The 14219-nt window shown below is 45.6% G+C and overlaps 3 non-coding genes and 24 pseudogenes across 3 annotated transcripts; all 27 read left to right on the forward strand.

Annotated features, from left to right (window-relative positions):
• Positions 1–143: 143 nt before the first annotated feature.
• LOC133567432 (5S ribosomal RNA) lies at positions 144–262 on the forward strand (annotated as a pseudogene).
• A 359-nt stretch (positions 263–621) lies between these two features.
• Positions 622–740, forward strand: LOC133566788 (5S ribosomal RNA). Its single transcript, XR_009809440.1, has one exon. It is a non-coding gene; the product is annotated as a 5S ribosomal RNA (ribosomal RNA).
• Positions 741–1109: 369 nt separating this feature from the next.
• LOC133566424 (5S ribosomal RNA) lies at positions 1110–1228 on the forward strand (annotated as a pseudogene).
• Positions 1229–1586: 358 nt separating this feature from the next.
• LOC133567449 (5S ribosomal RNA) lies at positions 1587–1705 on the forward strand (annotated as a pseudogene).
• Positions 1706–2064: 359 nt separating this feature from the next.
• LOC133567066 (5S ribosomal RNA) lies at positions 2065–2183 on the forward strand (annotated as a pseudogene).
• A 359-nt stretch (positions 2184–2542) lies between these two features.
• LOC133565685 (5S ribosomal RNA) lies at positions 2543–2661 on the forward strand (annotated as a pseudogene).
• Positions 2662–3030: 369 nt separating this feature from the next.
• LOC133567155 (5S ribosomal RNA) lies at positions 3031–3149 on the forward strand (annotated as a pseudogene).
• A 359-nt stretch (positions 3150–3508) lies between these two features.
• Positions 3509–3627, forward strand: LOC133565686 (5S ribosomal RNA; annotated as a pseudogene).
• A 369-nt stretch (positions 3628–3996) lies between these two features.
• LOC133567170 (5S ribosomal RNA) lies at positions 3997–4115 on the forward strand (annotated as a pseudogene).
• An 894-nt stretch (positions 4116–5009) lies between these two features.
• LOC133565208 (5S ribosomal RNA) lies at positions 5010–5128 on the forward strand (annotated as a pseudogene).
• Positions 5129–5497: 369 nt separating this feature from the next.
• LOC133566311 (5S ribosomal RNA) lies at positions 5498–5616 on the forward strand (annotated as a pseudogene).
• Positions 5617–5975: 359 nt separating this feature from the next.
• Positions 5976–6094, forward strand: LOC133565677 (5S ribosomal RNA; annotated as a pseudogene).
• Positions 6095–6463: 369 nt separating this feature from the next.
• LOC133567433 (5S ribosomal RNA) lies at positions 6464–6582 on the forward strand (annotated as a pseudogene).
• A 359-nt stretch (positions 6583–6941) lies between these two features.
• On the forward strand, positions 6942–7060 carry LOC133566911 (5S ribosomal RNA). The gene has a single exon (XR_009809441.1). It is a non-coding gene; the product is annotated as a 5S ribosomal RNA (ribosomal RNA).
• Positions 7061–7429: 369 nt separating this feature from the next.
• LOC133566425 (5S ribosomal RNA) lies at positions 7430–7548 on the forward strand (annotated as a pseudogene).
• A 358-nt stretch (positions 7549–7906) lies between these two features.
• On the forward strand, positions 7907–8025 carry LOC133567451 (5S ribosomal RNA; annotated as a pseudogene).
• Positions 8026–8384: 359 nt separating this feature from the next.
• On the forward strand, positions 8385–8503 carry LOC133567067 (5S ribosomal RNA; annotated as a pseudogene).
• Positions 8504–8862: 359 nt separating this feature from the next.
• On the forward strand, positions 8863–8981 carry LOC133565688 (5S ribosomal RNA; annotated as a pseudogene).
• A 369-nt stretch (positions 8982–9350) lies between these two features.
• LOC133567156 (5S ribosomal RNA) lies at positions 9351–9469 on the forward strand (annotated as a pseudogene).
• Positions 9470–9828: 359 nt separating this feature from the next.
• Positions 9829–9947, forward strand: LOC133565690 (5S ribosomal RNA; annotated as a pseudogene).
• A 369-nt stretch (positions 9948–10316) lies between these two features.
• Positions 10317–10435, forward strand: LOC133567171 (5S ribosomal RNA; annotated as a pseudogene).
• An 894-nt stretch (positions 10436–11329) lies between these two features.
• On the forward strand, positions 11330–11448 carry LOC133565220 (5S ribosomal RNA; annotated as a pseudogene).
• A 369-nt stretch (positions 11449–11817) lies between these two features.
• Positions 11818–11936, forward strand: LOC133566312 (5S ribosomal RNA; annotated as a pseudogene).
• Positions 11937–12295: 359 nt separating this feature from the next.
• Positions 12296–12414, forward strand: LOC133565679 (5S ribosomal RNA; annotated as a pseudogene).
• Positions 12415–12783: 369 nt separating this feature from the next.
• Positions 12784–12902, forward strand: LOC133567435 (5S ribosomal RNA; annotated as a pseudogene).
• A 359-nt stretch (positions 12903–13261) lies between these two features.
• Positions 13262–13380, forward strand: LOC133567034 (5S ribosomal RNA). Its single transcript, XR_009809443.1, has one exon. It is a non-coding gene; the product is annotated as a 5S ribosomal RNA (ribosomal RNA).
• Positions 13381–13749: 369 nt separating this feature from the next.
• LOC133566427 (5S ribosomal RNA) lies at positions 13750–13868 on the forward strand (annotated as a pseudogene).
• The last annotated feature ends 351 nt before the right edge of the window (positions 13869–14219 follow it).

Below are 14219 nucleotides of genomic sequence, written 5' to 3' on the forward strand. Positions count from 1 at the left end.
AAGTGGGGCAAAAGGTTCAAAGAGTTAGATAAAGTGAGAAAAAGAGCAGTGATTATTGTATCACACACGTGTCGCTCATTGCAGAAAGGTCCTTCCAACGAGCTTGCCACATTTAAAAATCGCATTTTGAAGATTATGTCTCAGTTTACGGCTATACTACCCTGAGTATACCCGGTCTCGTCAGATCTCGGAAGCTAAGCTCGGTCTGGCCTGGTTAGTACTTGGATGTGAGACTCCCTAGGAATACCGAGTGCTGTTAGCTTTTAGTGATGCTCCCAGTATAGGGCGCACTTTCTCCCTTTTGCTTTTGTCACAATGGCTATAGATACTTGCCACACTGGTCAAAACGCTACATTATGCTCGTCCAAACAAAACGCTGGTCTCCACCCAAAACATGTTTGTTTAGTTTTGACTCGGTGTGAAATTTATAGCAAGATTTGCAGTGTCGCCAACAGTGACCCATGTGCCTCAAGGCACTTCAGTGCTAACAGTGGGGCAAAAGTCCAAAGAGGTACATAGGCTGAGAAAAAGATCAGTGATTATTGTATCACCCACGTTGCAGAAAGGTCCTGTCAACCAGCTTGCCACATTGAAAAATTGAATTTTGAGAAGCAGCCCCCGGCATACGGCCATACTACCCGGAGCACGCCCGATCTCGTCTGATCTCGGAAGCTAAGCTGGGTCTGGCCTGGTTAGTACTTGGATGGGAGACTGCCTAGGAATACCAGGTGCTGTAAGCTTTTAGCGATGCTCCCAGTATAGGGCGCACTTTCTCCCTTTTGCTTTTGTCACAATGGCTATAGATACTTGCCACACTTGTCAAAACGCTACATTATGCCCGTCCAAACAAAAGGCTGGTCTCCACCCAAAACCTGTTTATTTAGTTTTGACTCGGTGTGAAATTTATAGCAAGATTTGCAGTGTCGCCAACAGTGACCCATGTGCCTCAAGGCACTTCAGTGCTAACAGTGGGGCAAAAGGTCCAAAGAGTTAGATAAAGTGAGAAAAAGAGCAGTGATTATTGTATCACACACGTGTAGCTCATTGCAGAAAGGTCCTTCCAACGAGCTTGTCACATTTAAAAATCGAATTTTGAAGATCATGTCTCAGCTTACGGCCATACTACCCTGAGTATGCCCGGTCTCGTCAGATCTCGGAAGCTAAGCTCGGTCTGACCTGGTAAGTACTTGGATGGGAGACTACCTAGGAATACCAGGTGCTGTAAGCTTTTAGTGATGCTCCCAGTATAGGGCGCACTTTCTCCCTTTTGCTTTTGTCACAATGGCTATAGATACTTGCCACACTTGTCAAAACGCTACATTATGCTCGTCCAAACAAAAGGCTTATCTCATCCTAAACCTTTTTGTTTAGTTTTGACTCGGTCTGAAATTTATAGCAAGATTTGCAGTGTCGCCAACAGTTACCCATGTGCCTCAAGGCACTTCAGTGCTAACAGTGGGGCAAAAGTCCAAAGAGTTACATAGGTTGAGAAAAAGATCAGTGATTATTGTATCACACACGTTGCAGAAAGGTCCTGTCAACCAGCTTGCCACGTTTAAAGAACGAATTTTGAGGGTCACCCCCCGGCATACGGCCATACTACCCGTAGCACGCCCGATCTCGTCTGATCTCGGCAGCTGAGCTGGGACTGGCCTGGTTAGTACTTGGATGTGAGACTTCCTAGGAATACCAGCTGCTGTAAGCTTTTAGCGATGCTCCCAGTATAGGGCGCACTTTCTCCCTTTTGCTTTTGTCACAATGGCTATAGATACCTGCCACACTTGTCAAAACGCTACATTATGCTCATCCAAACAAAACGCTTATCTCCACCCAAAACATGTTTGTTTAGTTTTGACTCGGTCTGAAATTTATAGCAAGATTTGCAGTGTCGCCAACAGTGACCCATGTGCCTCAAGGCACTTCAGTGCTAACAGTGGGGCAAAAGTCCAAAGAGTTACATAGGTTGAGAAAAAGATCAGTGATTATTGTATCACACACGTTGCAGAAAGGTCCTGTCAACCAGCTTGCCACGTTTAAAAATCGAATTTTGAGCGTCAGCCCTCGGCATACGGCCATACTACCCGTAGCACGCCCGAACTCATCTGATCTCGGAAGCTAAGCTAGTTCTGGCCTGGTTAGTACTTGGATGGGAGACTGCCTAGGAATACCAGGTGCTGTAAGCTTTTAGCGATGCTCCCAGTATAGGGCGCACTTTCTCCCTTTTGCTTTTGTCACAATGGCTATAGATACTTGCCACACTTGTCAAAACGCTACATTATGCTCGTCCAAACAAAACGCTGGTCTCCACCCAAAACATGTTTGTTTAGTTTTGACTCGGTGTGAAATTTATAGCAAGATTTGCAGTGTCGCCAACAGTGACCCATGTGCCTCAAGGCACTTCAGTGCTAACAGTGGGGCAAAAGTCCAAAGAGTTACATAGGCTGAGAAAAAGATCAGTGATTATTGTATCACCCACGTTGCAGAAAGGTCCTGTTAACCAGCTTGCCACATTGAAAAATTGAATTTTAAGGAGCAGCCCTCGGCATACGGCCATACTACCCGGAGCACGCCCGATCTCGTCTGATCTCGGAAGCTAAGCTGGGTCTGGCCTGGTTAGTACTTGGATGGGAGACTGCCTAGTAATACCAGGTGCTGTAAGCTTTTAGCGATGCTCCCAGTATAGGGCGCACTTTCTCCCTTTTGCTTTTGTCACAATGGCTATAGATACTTGCCACACTTGTCAAAACGCTACATTATGCTCGTCCAAACAAAAGGCTGGTCTCCACCCAAAACCTGTTTATTTAGTTTTGACTCGGTGTGAAATTTATAGCAAGATTTGCAGTGTCGCCAACAGTGACCCATGTGCCTCAAGGCACTTCAGTGCTAAAAGTGGGGCAAAAGGTCCAAAGAGTTAGATAAAGTGAGAAAAAGAGCAGTGATTATTGTATCACACACGTGTAGCTCATTGCAGAAAGGTCCTTCCAACGAGCTTGTCACATTTAAAAATCGAATTTTGAAGATCGTGTCTCAGCTTACGGCCATACTACCCTGACTATGCCCGGTCTCGTCAGATCTCGGAAGCGAAGCTCGGTCTGGCCTGGTAAGTACTTGGATGGGAGACTGCCTAGGAGTAACAGGTGCTGTAAGCTTTTAGTGATGCTCCCAGTATAGGGCGCACTTTCTCCCTTTTGCTTTTGTCACAATGGCTATAGATACTTGCCACACTTGTCAAAACGCTACATTATGCTCGTCCAAACAAAACGCTGGTCTCCACCCAAAACATGTTTGTTTAGTTTTGACTCGGTCTGAAATTTATAGCAAGATTTGCAGTGTCGCCAACAGTGACCCATGTGCCTCAAGGCACTTCAGTGCTAACAGTGGGGCAACAGTCCAAAGAGTTACATAGGCTGAGAAAAAGATCAGTGATTATTGTATCACCCACGTTGCAGAAAGGTCCTGTTAACCAGCTTGCCACATTGAAAAATTGAATTTTAAGGAGCAGCCCTCGGCATACGGCCATACTACCCGGAGCACGCCCGATCTCGTCTGATCTCGGAAGCTAAGCTGGGTCTGGCCTGGTTAGTACTTGGATGGGAGACTGCCTAGTAATACCAGGTGCTGTAAGCTTTTAGCGATGCTCCCAGTATAGGGCGCACTTTCTCCCTTTTGCTTTTGTCACAATGGCTATAGATACTTGCCACACTTGTCAAAACGCTACATTATGCTCGTCCAAACAAAAGGCTGGTCTCCACCCAAAACCTGTTTATTTAGTTTTGACTCGCTGTGAAATTTATAGCAAGATTTGCAGTGTCGCCAACAGTGACCCGTGTGCCTCAAGGCACTTCAGTGCTAAAAGTGGGGCAAAAGGTCCAAAGAGTTAGATAAAGTGAGAAAAAGAGCAGTGATTATTGTATCACACACGTGTAGCTCATTGCAGAAAGGTCCTTCCAACGAGCTTGTCACATTTAAAAATCGAATTTTGAAGATCATGTCTCAGCTTACGGCCATACTACCCTGACTATGCCCGGTCTCGTCAGATCTCGGAAGCTAAGCTCGGTCTGGCCTGGTAAGTACTTGGATTGGAGACTGCCTAGGAGTAACAGGTGCTGTAAGCTTTTAGTGATGCTCCCAGTATAGGGCGCACTTTCTCCCTTTTGCTTTTGTCACAATGGCTATAGATACTTGCCACACTTGTCAAAACGCTACATTATGCTCGTCCAAACAAAACGCTGGTCTCCACCCAAAACATGTTTGTTTAGTTTTGACTCGGTCTGAAATTTATAGCAAGATTTGCAGTGTCGCCAACAGTGACCCATGTGCCTCAAGGCACTTCAGGGTTTAGTTTTGACTCGGTCTGAAATTTATAGCAAGATTTGCAGTGTCGCCAACAGTGACCAATGTGCCTCAAGGCACTTCAGTGCTAACAGTGGGGCAAAAGTCCAAAGAGTTACATAGGTTGAGAAAAAGATCAGTGATTATTGTATCACACACGTTGCAGAAAGGTCCTGTCAACCAGCTTGCCACGTTTAAAAATCGAATTTTGAGGGTCAGCCCTCGGCATATGGCCATACTACCCGTAGCACGCCCGATCTCGTCTGATCTCGGAAGCTAAGCTGGGTCTGGCCTGGTTAGTACTTGGTGCTGTAAGCTTTTAGCGATGCTCCCAGTATAGGGCGCACTTTCTCCCTTTTGCTTTTGTCACAATGGCTATAGAAACTTGCCACACTTGTCAAAACGCTACATTATGCTCGTCTAAACGAAAGGCTGATCTCCACCCAAAACATGTTTGTTTAGTTTTGACTCGGTCTGAAATTTATAGCAAGATTTGCAGTGTCGCCAACAGTGACCCATGTGCCTCAAGGCACTTCAGTGCTAACAGTGGGGCAAAAGTCCAAAGAGTTACATAAGTTGAGAAAAAGATCATTGATTATTGTATCACACACGTTGCAGAAAGGTCCTGTCAACCAGCTTGCCACGTTTAAAAATCGAATTCTGAGGGTGAGCCCCCGGCATACGGCCATACTACCCGTAGCACTCCCGATCTCGTCTGATCTCGGAAGCTAAGCTGGGTCTGGCCTGGTTAGTACTTGGATGGGAGACTTCCTAGGAATACCAGGTGCTGTAAGCTTTTAGCGATCCTCCCAGTATAGGGTGCACTTTCTCCCTTTTGCTTTTGTTACAATGGCTATAGATACTTGCCACACTTGTCAAAACGCTACATTATGCTCGTCCAAACAAAAGGCTGGGCTCCACCCAAAACATGTTTATTTAGTTTTGACTCAGTGTGAAATTTATAGCAAGATTTGCAATGTCGCCAACAGTGACCCATGTGCCTCAAGGCACTTCAGTGCTAAAAGTGGGGAAAAAGGTCCAAAGAGTTAGATAAAGTAAGAAATAGAGCAGTGATTATTGTATCACACACGTGTAGCTCATTGCAGAAAGGTCCTTCCAACGAGATTTCAACATTTAAAAATCGAATTTTGAAGCTCATGTCTCAGCTTACGGCCATACTACCCTGAGTATGCCTGGTCTCGTCAGATCTCGGAAGCTAAGCTGGGTCTGTCCTGGTTAGTACTTGGATGGGAGACTGCCTAGGAATACCAGGTGCTGTAAGCTTTTAGTGATGCTCCCAGTATAGGGCGCACTTTCTCCCTTTTGCTTTTGTCACAATGGCTATAGATACTTGCCACACTTGTCAAAACGCTACATTATGCTCGAACAAACAAAAGGCTGGTCTCCACCCAAAACATGTTTGTTTAGTTTTGACTCGGTGTGAAATTTATAGCAAGATTTGCAGTGTCGCCAACAGTGACCCATGTGCCTCAAGGCACTTCAGTGCTAACAGTGGGGCAAAAGTCCAAAGAGTTACATAGGCTGAGAAAAAGATCAGTGATTATTGTATCACCCACGTTGCAGAAAGGTCCTGTCAACCAGCTTGCCACATTGAAAAATTGAATTCTGAGGAGCAGCCCTCAGCATACGGCCATACTACCCGGAGCATTCCCGATCTCGTCTGATCTCGGCAGCTAAGCTGGGTCTGGCCTGGTTAGTACTTGGATGGGAGACTGCCTAGGAATGCCAGGTGCTGTAAGCTTTTAGCGATGCTCCCAGTATAAGGCGCACTTTCTCCCTTTTGCTTTTGTCACAATGGCTATAGATACTTGCCACACTTGTCAAAACGCTACATTATGCTCGTCCAAACAAAAGGCTTATCTCCACCCAAAACATGTTTGTTTAGTTTTGACTCGGTCTGAAATTTATAGCAAGATTTGCAGTGTCGCCAACAGTTACCCATGTGCCTCAAGGCATTTCAGTGCTAAAAGTGGGGCAAAAGGTTCAAAGAGTTAGATAAAGTGAGAAAAAGAGCAGTGATTATTGTATCACACACGTGTCGCTCATTGCAGAAAGGTCCTTCCAACGAGCTTGCCACATTTAAAAATCGCATTTTGAAGATTATGTCTCAGTTTACGGCTATACTACCCTGAGTATACCCGGTCTCGTCAGATCTCGGAAGCTAAGCTCGGTCTGGCCTGGTTAGTACTTGGATGTGAGACTCCCTAGGAATACCGAGTGCTGTTAGCTTTTAGTGATGCTCCCAGTATAGGGCGCACTTTCTCCCTTTTGCTTTTGTCACAATGGCTATAGATACTTGCCACACTGGTCAAAACGCTACATTATGCTCGTCCAAACAAAACGCTGGTCTCCACCCAAAACATGTTTGTTTAGTTTTGACTCGGTGTGAAATTTATAGCAAGATTTGCAGTGTCGCCAACAGTGACCCATGTGCCTCAAGGCACTTCAGTGCTAACAGTGGGGCAAAAGTCCAAAGAGGTACATAGGCTGAGAAAAAGATCAGTGATTATTGTATCACCCACGTTGCAGAAAGGTCCTGTCAACCAGCTTGCCACATTGAAAAATTGAATTTTGAGAAGCAGCCCCCGGCATACGGCCATACTACCCGGAGCACGCCCGATCTCGTCTGATCTCGGAAGCTAAGCTGGGTCTGGCCTGGTTAGTACTTGGATGGGAGACTGCCTAGGAATACCAGGTGCTGTAAGCTTTTAGCGATGCTCCCAGTATAGGGCGCACTTTCTCCCTTTTGCTTTTGTCACAATGGCTATAGATACTTGCCACACTTGTCAAAACGCTACATTATGCCCGTCCAAACAAAAGGCTGGTCTCCACCCAAAACCTGTTTATTTAGTTTTGACTCGGTGTGAAATTTATAGCAAGATTTGCAGTGTCGCCAACAGTGACCCATGTGCCTCAAGGCACTTCAGTGCTAACAGTGGGGCAAAAGGTCCAAAGAGTTAGATAAAGTGAGAAAAAGAGCAGTGATTATTGTATCACACACGTGTAGCTCATTGCAGAAAGGTCCTTCCAACGAGCTTGTCACATTTAAAAATCGAATTTTGAAGATCATGTCTCAGCTTACGGCCATACTACCCTGAGTATGCCCGGTCTCGTCAGATCTCGGAAGCTAAGCTCGGTCTGACCTGGTAAGTACTTGGATGGGAGACTACCTAGGAATACCAGGTGCTGTAAGCTTTTAGTGATGCTCCCAGTATAGGGCGCACTTTCTCCCTTTTGCTTTTGTCACAATGGCTATAGATACTTGCCACACTTGTCAAAACGCTACATTATGCTCGTCCAAACAAAAGGCTTATCTCATCCTAAACCTTTTTGTTTAGTTTTGACTCGGTCTGAAATTTATAGCAAGATTTGCAGTGTCGCCAACAGTTACCCATGTGCCTCAAGGCACTTCAGTGCTAACAGTGGGGCAAAAGTCCAAAGAGTTACATAGGTTGAGAAAAAGATCAGTGATTATTGTATCACACACGTTGCAGAAAGGTCCTGTCAACCAGCTTGCCACGTTTAAAGAACGAATTTTGAGGGTCACCCCCCGGCATACGGCCATACTACCCGTAGCACGCCCGATCTCGTCTGATCTCGGCAGCTGAGCTGGGACTGGCCTGGTTAGTACTTGGATGTGAGACTTCCTAGGAATACCAGCTGCTGTAAGCTTTTAGCGATGCTCCCAGTATAGGGCGCACTTTCTCCCTTTTGCTTTTGTCACAATGGCTATAGATACCTGCCACACTTGTCAAAACGCTACATTATGCTCATCCAAACAAAACGCTTATCTCCACCCAAAACATGTTTGTTTAGTTTTGACTCGGTCTGAAATTTATAGCAAGATTTGCAGTGTCGCCAACAGTGACCCATGTGCCTCAAGGCACTTCAGTGCTAACAGTGGGGCAAAAGTCCAAAGAGTTACATAGGTTGAGAAAAAGATCAGTGATTATTGTATCACACACGTTGCAGAAAGGTCCTGTCAACCAGCTTGCCACGTTTAAAAATCGAATTTTGAGCGTCAGCCCTCGGCATACGGCCATACTACCCGTAGCACGCCCGAACTCATCTGATCTCGGAAGCTAAGCTAGTTCTGGCCTGGTTAGTACTTGGATGGGAGACTGCCTAGGAATACCAGGTGCTGTAAGCTTTTAGCGATGCTCCCAGTATAGGGCGCACTTTCTCCCTTTTGCTTTTGTCACAATGGCTATAGATACTTGCCACACTTGTCAAAACGCTACATTATGCTCGTCCAAACAAAACGCTGGTCTCCACCCAAAACATGTTTGTTTAGTTTTGACTCGGTGTGAAATTTATAGCAAGATTTGCAGTGTCGCCAACAGTGACCCATGTGCCTCAAGGCACTTCAGTGCTAACAGTGGGGCAAAAGTCCAAAGAGTTACATAGGCTGAGAAAAAGATCAGTGATTATTGTATCACCCACGTTGCAGAAAGGTCCTGTTAACCAGCTTGCCACATTGAAAAATTGAATTTTAAGGAGCAGCCCTCGGCATACGGCCATACTACCCGGAGCACGCCCGATCTCGTCTGATCTCGGAAGCTAAGCTGGGTCTGGCCTGGTTAGTACTTGGATGGGAGACTGCCTAGTAATACCAGGTGCTGTAAGCTTTTAGCGATGCTCCCAGTATAGGGCGCACTTTCTCCCTTTTGCTTTTGTCACAATGGCTATAGATACTTGCCACACTTGTCAAAACGCTACATTATGCTCGTCCAAACAAAAGGCTGGTCTCCACCCAAAACCTGTTTATTTAGTTTTGACTCGGTGTGAAATTTATAGCAAGATTTGCAGTGTCGCCAACAGTGACCCATGTGCCTCAAGGCACTTCAGTGCTAAAAGTGGGGCAAAAGGTCCAAAGAGTTAGATAAAGTGAGAAAAAGAGCAGTGATTATTGTATCACACACGTGTAGCTCATTGCAGAAAGGTCCTTCCAACGAGCTTGTCACATTTAAAAATCGAATTTTGAAGATCGTGTCTCAGCTTACGGCCATACTACCCTGACTATGCCCGGTCTCGTCAGATCTCGGAAGCGAAGCTCGGTCTGGCCTGGTAAGTACTTGGATGGGAGACTGCCTAGGAGTAACAGGTGCTGTAAGCTTTTAGTGATGCTCCCAGTATAGGGCGCACTTTCTCCCTTTTGCTTTTGTCACAATGGCTATAGATACTTGCCACACTTGTCAAAACGCTACATTATGCTCGTCCAAACAAAACGCTGGTCTCCACCCAAAACATGTTTGTTTAGTTTTGACTCGGTCTGAAATTTATAGCAAGATTTGCAGTGTCGCCAACAGTGACCCATGTGCCTCAAGGCACTTCAGTGCTAACAGTGGGGCAACAGTCCAAAGAGTTACATAGGCTGAGAAAAAGATCAGTGATTATTGTATCACCCACGTTGCAGAAAGGTCCTGTTAACCAGCTTGCCACATTGAAAAATTGAATTTTAAGGAGCAGCCCTCGGCATACGGCCATACTACCCGGAGCACGCCCGATCTCGTCTGATCTCGGAAGCTAAGCTGGGTCTGGCCTGGTTAGTACTTGGATGGGAGACTGCCTAGTAATACCAGGTGCTGTAAGCTTTTAGCGATGCTCCCAGTATAGGGCGCACTTTCTCCCTTTTGCTTTTGTCACAATGGCTATAGATACTTGCCACACTTGTCAAAACGCTACATTATGCTCGTCCAAACAAAAGGCTGGTCTCCACCCAAAACCTGTTTATTTAGTTTTGACTCGCTGTGAAATTTATAGCAAGATTTGCAGTGTCGCCAACAGTGACCCGTGTGCCTCAAGGCACTTCAGTGCTAAAAGTGGGGCAAAAGGTCCAAAGAGTTAGATAAAGTGAGAAAAAGAGCAGTGATTATTGTATCACACACGTGTAGCTCATTGCAGAAAGGTCCTTCCAACGAGCTTGTCACATTTAAAAATCGAATTTTGAAGATCACGTCTCAGCTTACGGCCATACTACCCTGACTATGCCCGGTCTCGTCAGATCTCGGAAGCTAAGCTCGGTCTGGCCTGGTAAGTACTTGGATTGGAGACTGCCTAGGAGTAACAGGTGCTGTAAGCTTTTAGTGATGCTCCCAGTATAGGGCGCACTTTCTCCCTTTTGCTTTTGTCACAATGGCTATAGATACTTGCCACACTTGTCAAAACGCTACATTATGCTCGTCCAAACAAAACGCTGGTCTCCACCCAAAACATGTTTGTTTAGTTTTGACTCGGTCTGAAATTTATAGCAAGATTTGCAGTGTCGCCAACAGTGACCCATGTGCCTCAAGGCACTTCAGGGTTTAGTTTTGACTCGGTCTGAAATTTATAGCAAGATTTGCAGTGTCGCCAACAGTGACCAATGTGCCTCAAGGCACTTCAGTGCTAACAGTGGGGCAAAAGTCCAAAGAGTTACATAGGTTGAGAAAAAGATCAGTGATTATTGTATCACACACGTTGCAGAAAGGTCCTGTCAACCAGCTTGCCACGTTTAAAAATCGAATTTTGAGGGTCAGCCCTCGGCATATGGCCATACTACCCGTAGCACGCCCGATCTCGTCTGATCTCGGAAGCTAAGCTGGGTCTGGCCTGGTTAGTACTTGGTGCTGTAAGCTTTTAGCGATGCTCCCAGTATAGGGCGCACTTTCTCCCTTTTGCTTTTGTCACAATGGCTATAGAAACTTGCCACACTTGTCAAAACGCTACATTATGCTCGTCTAAACGAAAGGCTGATCTCCACCCAAAACATGTTTGTTTAGTTTTGACTCGGTCTGAAATTTATAGCAAGATTTGCAGTGTCGCCAACAGTGACCCATGTGCCTCAAGGCACTTCAGTGCTAACAGTGGGGCAAAAGTCCAAAGAGTTACATAAGTTGAGAAAAAGATCATTGATTATTGTATCACACACGTTGCAGAAAGGTCCTGTCAACCAGCTTGCCACGTTTAAAAATCGAATTCTGAGGGTGAGCCCCCGGCATACGGCCATACTACCCGTAGCACTCCCGATCTCGTCTGATCTCGGAAGCTAAGCTGGGTCTGGCCTGGTTAGTACTTGGATGGGAGACTTCCTAGGAATACCAGGTGCTGTAAGCTTTTAGCGATCCTCCCAGTATAGGGTGCACTTTCTCCCTTTTGCTTTTGTTACAATGGCTATAGATACTTGCCACACTTGTCAAAACGCTACATTATGCTCGTCCAAACAAAAGGCTGGGCTCCACCCAAAACATGTTTATTTAGTTTTGACTCAGTGTGAAATTTATAGCAAGATTTGCAATGTCGCCAACAGTGACCCATGTGCCTCAAGGCACTTCAGTGCTAAAAGTGGGGAAAAAGGTCCAAAGAGTTAGATAAAGTAAGAAATAGAGCAGTGATTATTGTATCACACACGTGTAGCTCATTGCAGAAAGGTCCTTCCAACGAGATTTCAACATTTAAAAATCGAATTTTGAAGCTCATGTCTCAGCTTACGGCCATACTACCCTGAGTATGCCTGGTCTCGTCAGATCTCGGAAGCTAAGCTGGGTCTGTCCTGGTTAGTACTTGGATGGGAGACTGCCTAGGAATACCAGGTGCTGTAAGCTTTTAGTGATGCTCCCAGTATAGGGCGCACTTTCTCCCTTTTGCTTTTGTCACAATGGCTATAGATACTTGCCACACTTGTCAAAACGCTACATTATGCTCGAACAAACAAAAGGCTGGTCTCCACCCAAAACATGTTTGTTTAGTTTTGACTCGGTGTGAAATTTATAGCAAGATTTGCAGTGTCGCCAACAGTGACCCATGTGCCTCAAGGCACTTCAGTGCTAACAGTGGGGCAAAAGTCCAAAGAGTTACATAGGCTGAGAAAAAGATCAGTGATTATTGTATCACCCACGTTGCAGAAAGGTCCTGTCAACCAGCTTGCCACATTGAAAAATTGAATTCTGAGGAGCAGCCCTCAGCATACGGCCATACTACCCGGAGCATTCCCGATCTCGTCTGATCTCGGCAGCTAAGCTGGGTCTGGCCTGGTTAGTACTTGGATGGGAGACTGCCTAGGAATGCCAGGTGCTGTAAGCTTTTAGCGATGCTCCCAGTATAAGGCGCACTTTCTCCCTTTTGCTTTTGTCACAATGGCTATAGATACTTGCCACACTTGTCAAAACGCTACATTATGCTCGTCCAAACAAAAGGCTTATCTCCACCCAAAACATGTTTGTTTAGTTTTGACTCGGTCTGAAATTTATAGCAAGATTTGCAGTGTCGCCAACAGTTACCCATGTGCCTCAAGGCATTTCAGTGCTAAAAGTGGGGCAAAAGGTTCAAAGAGTTAGATAAAGTGAGAAAAAGAGCAGTGATTATTGTATCACACACGTGTCGCTCATTGCAGAAAGGTCCTTCCAACGAGCTTGCCACATTTAAAAATCGCATTTTGAAGATTATGTCTCAGTTTACGGCTATACTACCCTGAGTATACCCGGTCTCGTCAGATCTCGGAAGCTAAGCTCGGTCTGGCCTGGTTAGTACTTGGATGTGAGACTCCCTAGGAATACCGAGTGCTGTTAGCTTTTAGTGATGCTCCCAGTATAGGGCGCACTTTCTCCCTTTTGCTTTTGTCACAATGGCTATAGATACTTGCCACACTGGTCAAAACGCTACATTATGCTCGTCCAAACAAAACGCTGGTCTCCACCCAAAACATGTTTGTTTAGTTTTGACTCGGTGTGAAATTTATAGCAAGATTTGCAGTGTCGCCAACAGTGACCCATGTGCCTCAAGGCACTTCAGTGCTAACAGTGGGGCAAAAGTCCAAAGAGGTACATAGGCTGAGAAAAAGATCAGTGATTATTGTATCACCCACGTTGCAGAAAGGTCCTGTCAACCAGCTTGCCACATTGAAAAATTGAATTTTGAGAAGCAGCCCCCGGCATACGGCCATACTACCCGGAGCACGCCCGATCTCGTCTGATCTCGGAAGCTAAGCTGGGTCTGGCCTGGTTAGTACTTGGATGGGAGACTGCCTAGGAATACCAGGTGCTGTAAGCTTTTAGCGATGCTCCCAGTATAGGGCGCACTTTCTCCCTTTTGCTTTTGTCACAATGGCTATAGATACTTGCCACACTTGTCAAAACGCTACATTATGCCCGTCCAAACAAAAGGCTGGTCTCCACCCAAAACCTGTTTATTTAGTTTTGACTCGGTGTGAAATTTATAGCAAGATTTGCAGTGTCGCCAACAGTGACCCATGTGCCTCAAGGCACTTCAGTGCTAACAGTGGGGCAAAAGGTCCAAAGAGTTAGATAAAGTGAGAAAAAGAGCAGTGATTATTGTATCACACACGTGTAGCTCATTGCAGAAAGGTCCTTCCAACGAGCTTGTCACATTTAAAAATCGAATTTTGAAGATCATGTCTCAGCTTACGGCCATACTACCCTGAGTATGCCCGGTCTCGTCAGATCTCGGAAGCTAAGCTCGGTCTGACCTGGTAAGTACTTGGATGGGAGACTACCTAGGAATACCAGGTGCTGTAAGCTTTTAGTGATGCTCCCAGTATAGGGCGCACTTTCTCCCTTTTGCTTTTGTCACAATGGCTATAGATACTTGCCACACTTGTCAAAACGCTACATTATGCTCGTCCAAACAAAAGGCTTATCTCATCCTAAACCTTTTTGTTTAGTTTTGACTCGGTCTGAAATTTATAGCAAGATTTGCAGTGTCGCCAACAGTTACCCATGTGCCTCAAGGCACTTCAGTGCTAACAGTGGGGCAAAAGTCCAAAGAGTTACATAGGTTGAGAAAAAGATCAGTGATTATTGTATCACACACGTTGCAGAAAGGTCCTGTCAACCAGCTTGCCACGTTTAAAGAACGAATTTTGAGGGTCA

This window comes from Nerophis ophidion, linkage group LG13 (assembly GCF_033978795.1).
Source record: "Nerophis ophidion isolate RoL-2023_Sa linkage group LG13, RoL_Noph_v1.0, whole genome shotgun sequence".
Lineage (NCBI taxonomy): Eukaryota > Metazoa > Chordata > Actinopteri > Syngnathiformes > Syngnathidae > Nerophis > Nerophis ophidion.